General features: G+C 46.3%; 1 pseudogene; it reads left to right on the plus strand.

Moving 5' to 3' along the window:
* Positions 1-651: 651 nt before the first annotated feature.
* On the plus strand, positions 652-2,153 carry LOC119334157 (annotated as a pseudogene).
* Positions 2,154-9,952: the final 7,799 nt, after the last annotated feature.

Raw genomic sequence — 9,952 nt, forward strand, 5'->3', positions numbered from 1 at the left:
AGTATAGAAGCACGACTTGAGATCGTCGGGAACATCGCTTCGAAGCTTGTCCAAAAGATGGTCTCTATCGCCCTTCTTGTGAGGCAGATCTGCTGATGTGGCTGTTGTAGTGTTGTTGGTACCTTGCAGACAAAAGTTGTGGCATTGGATCCCATTGGATTGGTTTCACCTTGAATCGAAGCATCCCGACAAGTGGTAGTATGCCCATGAAATGTCCTCCCATCATACTGAACATTTATTTGGAAATCATTATTTCCATACCCCTCCTGTTCTTTCCCCGTCATGGCAAAAGCAACAACCAGAAAACCATTTGGAGCCGGATTGAAATACAAATGGCTCGCACGTCTCAGCGGGTGTTTATTTTGTGAGGTATACATGGATTTTTTGTTTCCTTCTTTTATCTAGCACGCAAACGAAGAGTTGTCCTGATAAAATTTTAATTTGTGATTAGTTTTGCACTACAATTTGATTTTCAAACGTTTTCCAAGCTTAATAAAGCTACAATTTTTCGAATCTATGAAGTCATACAGAGCTGTTCGCTAAATGGCTTCGTAGAGAGCTGTTCTCGCTCTCAATCTCCAGAGTCACTGGTCGCTCCTTCCCACTATCACCGACCCTAACCCTCGATCCCCTTTCTCCACTCCTGTGGCCATGGACCCGCCACCGCCGGCGGCGGACTCCATCCCCGTCCCCGACGAGCTCCTGGAGGAGATCCTCCTCCGCCTGCCCACCCCGGACACGCTCGCATGCGCCTCCGCCGCCTGCACCTCCTTCCTCCGCGTCATCAAAGGCCGCCCCTTTCGCCGCCGCTTCCGCGCGCTGCACCGGCCTCCCCTCCTCGGCTTCGTGGATGGGGCCGAATTCCACCCCGCCCAGGCGCTGCACCCCTCTACCCCGCTCGCCAGCGCCCTCGCCCCCGCGCCGTAGACTTCTCCTTCGTCCCGGCCGTCGCCTCTTCTTCCTCCTACTTTGTCCCGCCGGGCGTCCAAGACGACGGGGAAGGCCCCCGCTGGAGCCCCGCGCGACGTCCGCGACGGCCGCGTCCTCCTCGATTGGATCTCCCTCCACCCCCGCGTCGTCGTGGACTACGTGGGGCTACCCCGAAAATGACTCCGACGTATGCATCCTCATGGACTCCTGGGAGGAAAAGAATTATATGAGACCAGGTCTCACGGGTTAGCAGGTGAGACCCATCCTGATGGATGACACGTGGCATTCACAAATCACAAAGCATCTACCCCACCCCCACTTAAAATCAAGGGGGTGAGACCTATCCTGACGAAGAACTCTGTGCCTGCCCCAAATGGACCAAACGGGAGCGGTGCAACGCCGCCGACTTCCACCTCGCCGTCTGCGACCCCCTGTCCCGCAGATACGTGCTGCTTCCAACCATACCTGAGGACCTCGCCGCCCAGCCGCAGGAGTGCCTTTGGGATTTCCTGGCCGTGCTTGCTCCCAACACCAGGGACGACGGCGAGGAACAGCCCTTCAAGGTGATATGCGTAGCAAGATACATGACGAAGCTTGTCCTCTTTGTCTTCCCGTCCACAACTTGGCAATGGTCCATGGTCGAGTCTCCCATCTACCCGTCTTTGGGAAACATGTCCTGTTTTGACTATGTGCGCGGCTGCTTCTACTGGACAAAGCTTTATGGATGGAGTGATCATTTGATGGTGCTGGACACACACACTCTGAGGTTTTCCGCTGTCGACCTTCTCACCGGCTACCATGTGGAGCTTAGAGGTCTGCCTGGCCAAAGCTTTGATGAACGTCGACACCCAAATGATGTTGTTTTGGGCCGAGAAGGAACCCTTGAGATGTTTTCTCTTGTGTGTCAACAATAACATGGGTCCTTTGCACTCTACCATACATCTCTACAGAATAATTCCCAAGAATGGAAGCTCGAGAAGATCATAGAACTGCCTGGGAAGTATCACGACCATTCCATTTCCAAAGTGGGTGCAGCTGAGGGATACTTGTTCTTCAGAGGCGCTCCAGAAGGTACTCAGATTGAGAATTTGGATTGTTACTCACTGGAGGTCTCGACTTATGAAATAACCAAGGTCTGTTGCAAGATGGAGAATACCTATAGTCGCAAACGTGCTCTCCCCTACTTTAGCTTCCCGCCACTTTTATCGGAACCAACTATCTGATCAAGTGGTAAGCTTAACTATTTTATTTATGTTGCCATTGGGTGTATGATTTTCTTGTTCTGCTCACATGGTTATGTAGAAAGTTAATTATTGTTCTATTGGGCTTGTCAAACTAGCTTGAAGAGGTAACCAATTGATGGTTTGATTCTGCACGCATGTTCTACAATTGTTTGCAATTGTGAAGATCAATGCAAAAAAGAAAGATTACATACCAATTTCGAAAGCTAACTTTTATTGCTCCATATCTTAGTAGAGAAAATGGCTTTTGCGACTTCATATGGTACATCTTTAGTCACACTTTGCACTTAAACATCATCCATTTATTTGGACGATGATGTTCAAAACAAGAATGTTGCACTACATGTAACCTGATTTTTTGAGTACTCTTTATTTACCGTGTTGTGTTTTCAAGAATCTAGGATTCTTGGGAAGCACGAATAAACAGCTTGTGCACCTTTGTTCTTAAGCTATATTTAGCATATATGAAAGATTCCCATTGCATCAACTGCGCAGTTGCTTCAAATTTCTACTCCCATTTTGTAAATATAGAAAGTTAATTATTGTTCTATTGGGCTTAATTACCTTGTCAAACTAGTTATGACAGGTAGCCAGGTCATGGTTTGATTCTGCATGTATGTGTAACAATTGTATGTGATTGAGAAGGTTATCTGAAAAGAAAGATTACACACTAGTTTGGAAAGCTATTTCTTGTTGCTGCCTATCTGAGGAGAAAAAATGGCTTTCACGCTTGCATCTTTGTGCAGTACATCGTTGGTCATACACTCATACTTAGCACTTACTTCATATTGTTCATCAATGTTCAAGATAAGAAAGTCGCATAACCAGTAAGTTGATGTTTGAAGGCCTTGAGTCTTGTATTTATGAGCACTCCTTACTTACCATGTTATGGTTTCAAGAACAGAGAGGGTTCTAGTTTGCTAAGTTTTTGTGTATATTGATTCCAAGCTGCAATATACTATGGTAGCTTGCAGGCCTTTGTTCTTAAGCTATATTGTACTCTGCTATTTCGCACATGCCTCCTTCCTAAGAAAATGGGTTGGGAAAGATTCACGTTGCATCAACTGCAGTTGCTTCAAATTTCTAACTGCATACATGTATGCAGATCTGAGCTCGCTGGCTTGGTCTTGCTTGGGCCATACATCTGGAGTTGGATGGTGGATGTTCAAGATTGTGCTTATGTAGTCTGATATGTCCGTACTAAGCGTTGTGTGCATGTAAGCAGCGTACGCTGTCAGCAAGTTGAGTTGGACCAGCACTGACGTCTAAGACTTGGTTTATGTTGTGTACTGATGTTTGTGTTGGAAGACTTCGGGGTTTATGTTCCCTCTTTCAATCTATGTCCTTAGTCTAGATGGTTATCAGTAATTGAGAGAACTTAGCTTTTATCTGCAGGAGTGGAGTGGATGAGTTAGTTAATTTCTTTTATTAAGATGCTTCCGATGAGTTCATCTCTAACGCCTGCTAAATTCTGTCTGAGTTGCTATGGTTGAGTTTCTTGCGCACTGAGCGTGGATGTTGTGTGCAAAAAAATGATGACTGGCTGTAATAGACATGGATATCATACAAACATCAACTTTCAGAGCTTCATTTTTCTCAGAGATGTACTCAAATTTGAGTTGAGAGCATCATGTCATCGTCTATCAATATGACAGAAACTTCAGAAGCCTTTTCCATGTTCAAGAGTCTGAAAACTAGAGGCGCAAAACTTGATACACCACAACACACCCACAAATTTGCGAGCTATTCTACCTTGACCTACTTTTTACAAACTTTTCTACCAGCACCAGAATAAACCAACTTCTACAAACTTCTCAACCAACACCTGGAGCTATCTTCAACAAACACTATCTTGACCCTTCGATAAAACCCAACATGGTATTGCTACACAGCCTAAGCAGGCAAGGCAAAGTGGTTCAGGGTCCTGCACGGGCCTAGGTGACAGGTTCGGCAGCAGGCTGCGACTGGGATGCGCGAGCCCGAGCTGCGGTCGCTCTCTCCAATGCCTTGAGCCGGTTAGCTTCCATGTGCGCCTTCTGCTCCTCTGTCAGCTCCACTTTGCTTGGCTCGCCTCCAACATTTTCCACTCCATCTGGCGGTTGATGCAGTTGTGCAGTTCAGAACTGCATCTCTGATACAAGGACAGTGTCAACGAAGAATACATAGGTCCAGGAAGAACAAGGTCGATTAACATGATGCAATGGAATGGAAAATAAAATAGCCATAATATCTATTGGCATTTGTGAAATGGCACAAGGGCTCAGATTAACATGTTCCATGCATATTCCCCAAAGACATACTCATGTACTGTTCCTTCCTGAAGAAGAGTGGCATGATAAGAAGCTTTGAAAACAAGTCTTCATGTGGATGTGTTGCAGGCACTGTCTTTTCCATTGATCCACAGTCACTAAAATGCAGCCCCCCTAAATAAAAAAACAATTGAACAAGGGGGGGGGGGAGGATCCCCACCTGTATATATTACTCAAAAGGCCCAAGGGGCAAGTTACATCACGGGTTACAGCGAGAGGATATAGGCGCCAAGACACAGCAGCCTCCCTACTGACGGGGTCCTTAAACCTAAAGGCCAAAAGCGTGAAATCTGAGATAATGTTCGAAGAGTATCTAGGGGTGTGTGTTGTTCATTGCGAAAGACACGAGCGTTCCTGGAGTCCCAAAGTTTCCATAGTATGGTGGGGGCGACGGTGGGCCAAATGTTGATGTCGAGGCCGAACGGTATTGTAGTATCCCAAAGAAGGTCGATGGAGTGAGGTTGCTGCAACCCCAAGAGGGACCGCACCTGGATCGCGCATGGGCAAAGAATGGCGACGTGCGCAGTGTCCTCATGGGCTAGTGCGCACCACGGGCAGACCGAGTCAGAGGTGATGGTCTTTCGGTGTAAGTTCGCCATCGTGCTCAACCTGTCACGACAGAGAAGCCAGCCGAAGGTCTTGACCTTGATAGGTGCCTTGGAGCTCCAAATGTACCCTGCGTTGAGATCGATCTCGTGGTCGGAGGAGAGCAACGAGTAGGTGCACCTCGAGGAGAAGGAGGAGCCGTGGTTGAGGAACCTGTCGTCGGGCGTGTCGTTGGTGGCAACATCCTGCAACAAAGACAAAAACAGACGCAAGCTCTACAGAAGCAACATTGGTTAGGCGGTTCCGCGGAGTAGCAAGTAAACCATTATGCATGACATGTCACTAGTAGAAAAAGGGCCTTTTGTCCCGGTTCTGGAACCGGAACTAAAGGGTCGTTACTAAAGGTCCCCCCTTTAGTCCCGGTTCTTATACGAACCGGGACTAAAGGCCCTCCACGTGGCTGCTGCCTGGAGGTCCACCTTTAGTCTCGGTTGGTAACACCAACCGGTACTAAAGGATTTTTTTTAAATATTATTTTTTTGAATTTGTTTTTGTAATATTTTCCTGATTTTCAAATTTCTGAATTATTTTAACCTCTAATCTCTAATCACCCCTCATCACTGCTCAATTTAATCTCTAATCACCCCTCATCATTTCAAATCATCTAACTTCCTGGACGGTCACTCATCCTCCCACTCCCCCAGCCTGAGCACGCTTAACTTCCGGGTTCTATTCTCCCTCGTTTCCAAGTCTGCACTTGTTGTTTTCCTGACAATAGTAAGATGTCAATCCTATTAACCCTTAAGAGTTTAGCTTGAGCATGAAGTCATACATTTCACTGTTTGAGTTTGAAAATATTGTTCTAAATAACAATAATTATTTAGTAACACTAATATTTCTTGAATAAGTAATTTGACCATTGTTTGACCACAGTATGACCAGATTTGACCAAAATTCAGAAAAAAACTGAAATAATTATTTAGTAACCCTAATATTCTTGAATAATTATTTAGTAACACTAATACTTCTTGAATAAGTAGTTTGACCATAGTTTGACCAGATTTAACAAAAATTTAAAAAAACTGAAATTTGAGCATAACTTTTTTTCTTTTGAAATTTGAGGATTCTAAAAATTTGCAAACAGGCCGTAGGCAATCAAAACCGGATGCGGATTTTCGTGCTGAACATTTTGATATATTATACATTTTTTTCTAACATCGTATGCAAAAGTTATAGCCGTTTTACATTTTCCCTACACTTTTTGCAAAACATGTCCAAATTTAAGTTTTTAAATTTTCCTAACTAGTAGATGTAGTAACATAACTACATCTCGAAGGATTTTAATTTTTGAAGTTTTTATCATTTTCTTTTGCTTTTTACAAAACTGAAAAGGCGATACACAGGGGGGTAGGATTTGAAAATTGCACCATTAGTACCGGTTCGTGGCACCAACCGGTACTAAAGGTCTACCTTTAGTACTGGTTCGTGCCACGAACCGGTACTAATACCTCAACCCCATTTGTACCAGTTGATGGCTCGAACCGGAACTAAAGGTCTAACCTTTAGTACCGGTTCGTGCCACGAACCGGTACTAATGGGCATCGCACCCTTTAGTCCCGGTTCATGGCACCAACCGGGACTAAAGGTCTCATTTGAACCGGGACTAATGCCTGTACGGTACCCTAGCCGCTCGAACCGGGACTAATGCTCACATTAGTCCCGGTTCGTAATGCAACCGGGATTAATGCTTTTTCCTGGCTGAACCAAAGCCCTGTTTTCTACTAGTTTGTGATACCAGGACCGAAGGTGAGGTGGAGTGGGAGAAGAGGTGCGGGTAGGTGTCAGCTAGCAGGGCCGGAAGAAGCCAAGCGTCCAGCCAGAAGAAAGCGGATGTGTCATTGTTGGTGAGCACAATGGAGATAGCGCCGAGGGGGCGAAGTTGTTTGTTCACGACCCCCCTAAATAATTGTTCAGATTTACAAAGCCATCATGCCATTGTGAAATATCAGTAGATTGGTGGTGGTTTCAAGCATCCTATCAATCTAACTTTCTCAACCTTCAAACTTAATTTCAATCTAAAAGAGCTATTCTTGCACCAGTTCAGTTTGTCATGCTCTGTAGACTGCTCAGTTTCTCATGTAAACGGCATGGACGGAAACCTGTAAAGGAGGAATAAAGAAGCTTACCCTAACGTGGCTACTGGCCCCAACTTTCTTAATTTTGCGCACAGACTGCTCGAAGCAGTAATAAGGTATCAAGCGAGCGTGTCAGTCCGTGTAAAGCTTGATCAGATCGCCAAGATCCTCCACCTACAGCAAGAGAGCAAACTCAAAATTAGGAGGCCAACAGTGGTTGGGATAAGCACAAATTTACTGTAAATTTCCAAGGCGTATATTTTCCTTTGTCTTTTTCAGATTTTATTAGGTCGACTCTATTGAACAACAAAATAGGCCAAAATCGCAGGGATGTTTCCTTTTCCCTACTAATTTAACTTTATTCCACCCTGAATTTTTTAACCTTATAAAAAATTAAAATATTGTTCTCATGTGTCGTGTCAGAAAGAAGACTTGACAGTCAAAATTTTGGGGATGGGAAAGATTCTCTATTCTGCGGTAGAGGCCTAGAGGGGTGCTATGGAATGCATATTAATTCTACTTTGTGCTTTCTAGTTCTGAAAACGCTTTCATACTTGCTTGGACTAGCCATGGTTACGTACCCTGAGTCATAGCCATGTGAGCTGGCGATACGCACGCAACTCTGTCGACATATGGACTGCTTATGACCGACTTCAACGGGGTTTTTGACTGGCTTTATTGGTGCTCTACACTAGAAAGACGCAAATTCAACATCTACCGGTAAGAATTGCCATCCTGGATCATCTGCCGGTAGGCCTTCAAGAATAAGCTTTCTTTCCAGTGGCTTCGTTAGTTTAATGGAGCTCTTCAGTTTCTAGTGTTTCTACACTACACTACAAAGAGCCAACGATCAAACTCTCTCGAGGTATGGGGAGTGGTTTAGCTATACAGAATTAAATTATTAAATTAGTCGACCTTCTGGCATGGTCATGGTGCACCATCAAGGTCTCAGGACGTCTGGACGTGTCAACTAGTATTCGACAAAAAACGACAATTTCGCATCTCTTGATCTAGTCAAAGTAGCCCCCAAGGAGATGCTCTCTATCTGAAAACAAAGGTATCATTAAACTTGAATGAGCCAAATGAGCGGAGACAGTCATGTGAGGGGTATATAGTACATACAAGGACTCGGTCATGTTTATTTTAGAAACATACCAGATCGATTTCGTTATTCAATTATTATGCAACTGAGAATCTTGTAGGCATTGTTCCTATCTCCGCTCTGCAATGACGCCAGCCCAGAGCGGATGCGACCTCTCATTGGCGTCGGTCGAGAGAGCCGCACACGGCACGTACCTGGTGTCCACGTCTGTTCAATGTCGGAGCGACGTTTGCTGTACGGGACGGATATTTACCACGCTCGTTCAATGCCCGTTTGTCCGTATGCCGCCATTAAGCAGGCTCGCTGCCCGAAGAACCAACTCCGGCACCACGCATTGATGCATCAGGACGCTTGGCCTCACCGGGATCCCCTATTTAAAGGTGGCCACACCCAGCAAACTCCACACGACAAACACATCCGCTCCACATTCTTCTTCTTTGCTCCACATCCGCCATGACCGTGAGCGGGAATGCTCTATGGGATAGTCTGTCGTCAAAGATGAAGCACGACGTGGCCGCCCTTCCAGCCACCTGGCAGCCCCGCCGTGCCAGGCGGATAGAGCAGGGCATGCTGGCCAGCTCGCCCGAGGTCCCCTACGACGACTCTATGGGCTACGACGACTGCACGGCGCCGGATCCCGCACCAGTGCATGACGGCCTGGCCATGGAGCAGACGCAGGTGCACTACGCCGCCGCCATGAAGGAGGAGCAGCAGCCTCCGCTGGGCTCCTATGTCGACGTCCCGGCAGGCACAAGAGGAACAGAGGCACAACATGTTGCTCCTAGAGTAGCACGGGCTGGCAGAGGGTTACAGCGAGCACACAAGCGAGGCGACCTTGACCACCATGGTCACGGCGAACCCAATCTTTGTTGCGGAGCAATGGGCACTCTACGAGGCCCATGTAATTTTCTAAAATTCCCAAAAGCAAATCACAAAAGCTCATGTATAAAATGAAAAGTGAAGGGTCTGAAGTTTAGTCCCACTCCGAAAATTGAGGACGTGTGAGACCTTCTTATATAGTTGATTCTCTCCACTCCACTAAGTCATGTGTTGAGAGAGACAGAGAAGACCACATGCGCGCTCGTCTCTCCTCGCTTGGTCGGGGCCGGGCGGGCCGATGGGCGTGGGCATGCGACATGCGCGTGCGCTGAAATTTGGTTCGTGGCCTTGCAGGGGCGCGACTATCTTTTGTCGTTTTGTTTACTGATCTCTTGGCAGACACGTTTATTGCTTACTTATTCGGCAAGTTCACGACTTGGAAATCAAGTTGGTTTGAGATCATGACACGATACTGCCATGGTCCTCCTATATATACCTCTCACCAGCCATCGCCAAAGACGCACCGAAGCAAGTTAGGGATTTGCCTCATCCTACAACTTGCACCGCCACCTAGTCTACTTCACCCCGGACGCCGACATGCACTGACGTGTGGTAAAACAGGTCTCCGGAACCGTTTTTCCTTGTGATCTAGCACCGAGGAAGAACAAATTAGTTTCTGGGGAAGTGCTCCGCGCGATTACTCAAATTCGTCACCACGGGTCGTAATCCAACCAAGTCGAGTGGCATCACATACCTAAAAACATCACTCCCATGGCAGCTACAAGCTTACAACTACTAATGAACAATACGTGTATCGTGATCTATTCATGTCATTATGGTTGTTGTTACATGTGTGATGCTGATATGCAT

The sequence above is a fragment of the Triticum dicoccoides genome, chromosome 7A, assembly GCF_002162155.2.
Source record: "Triticum dicoccoides isolate Atlit2015 ecotype Zavitan chromosome 7A, WEW_v2.0, whole genome shotgun sequence".
NCBI classification, from domain to species: domain Eukaryota; kingdom Viridiplantae; phylum Streptophyta; class Magnoliopsida; order Poales; family Poaceae; genus Triticum; species Triticum dicoccoides.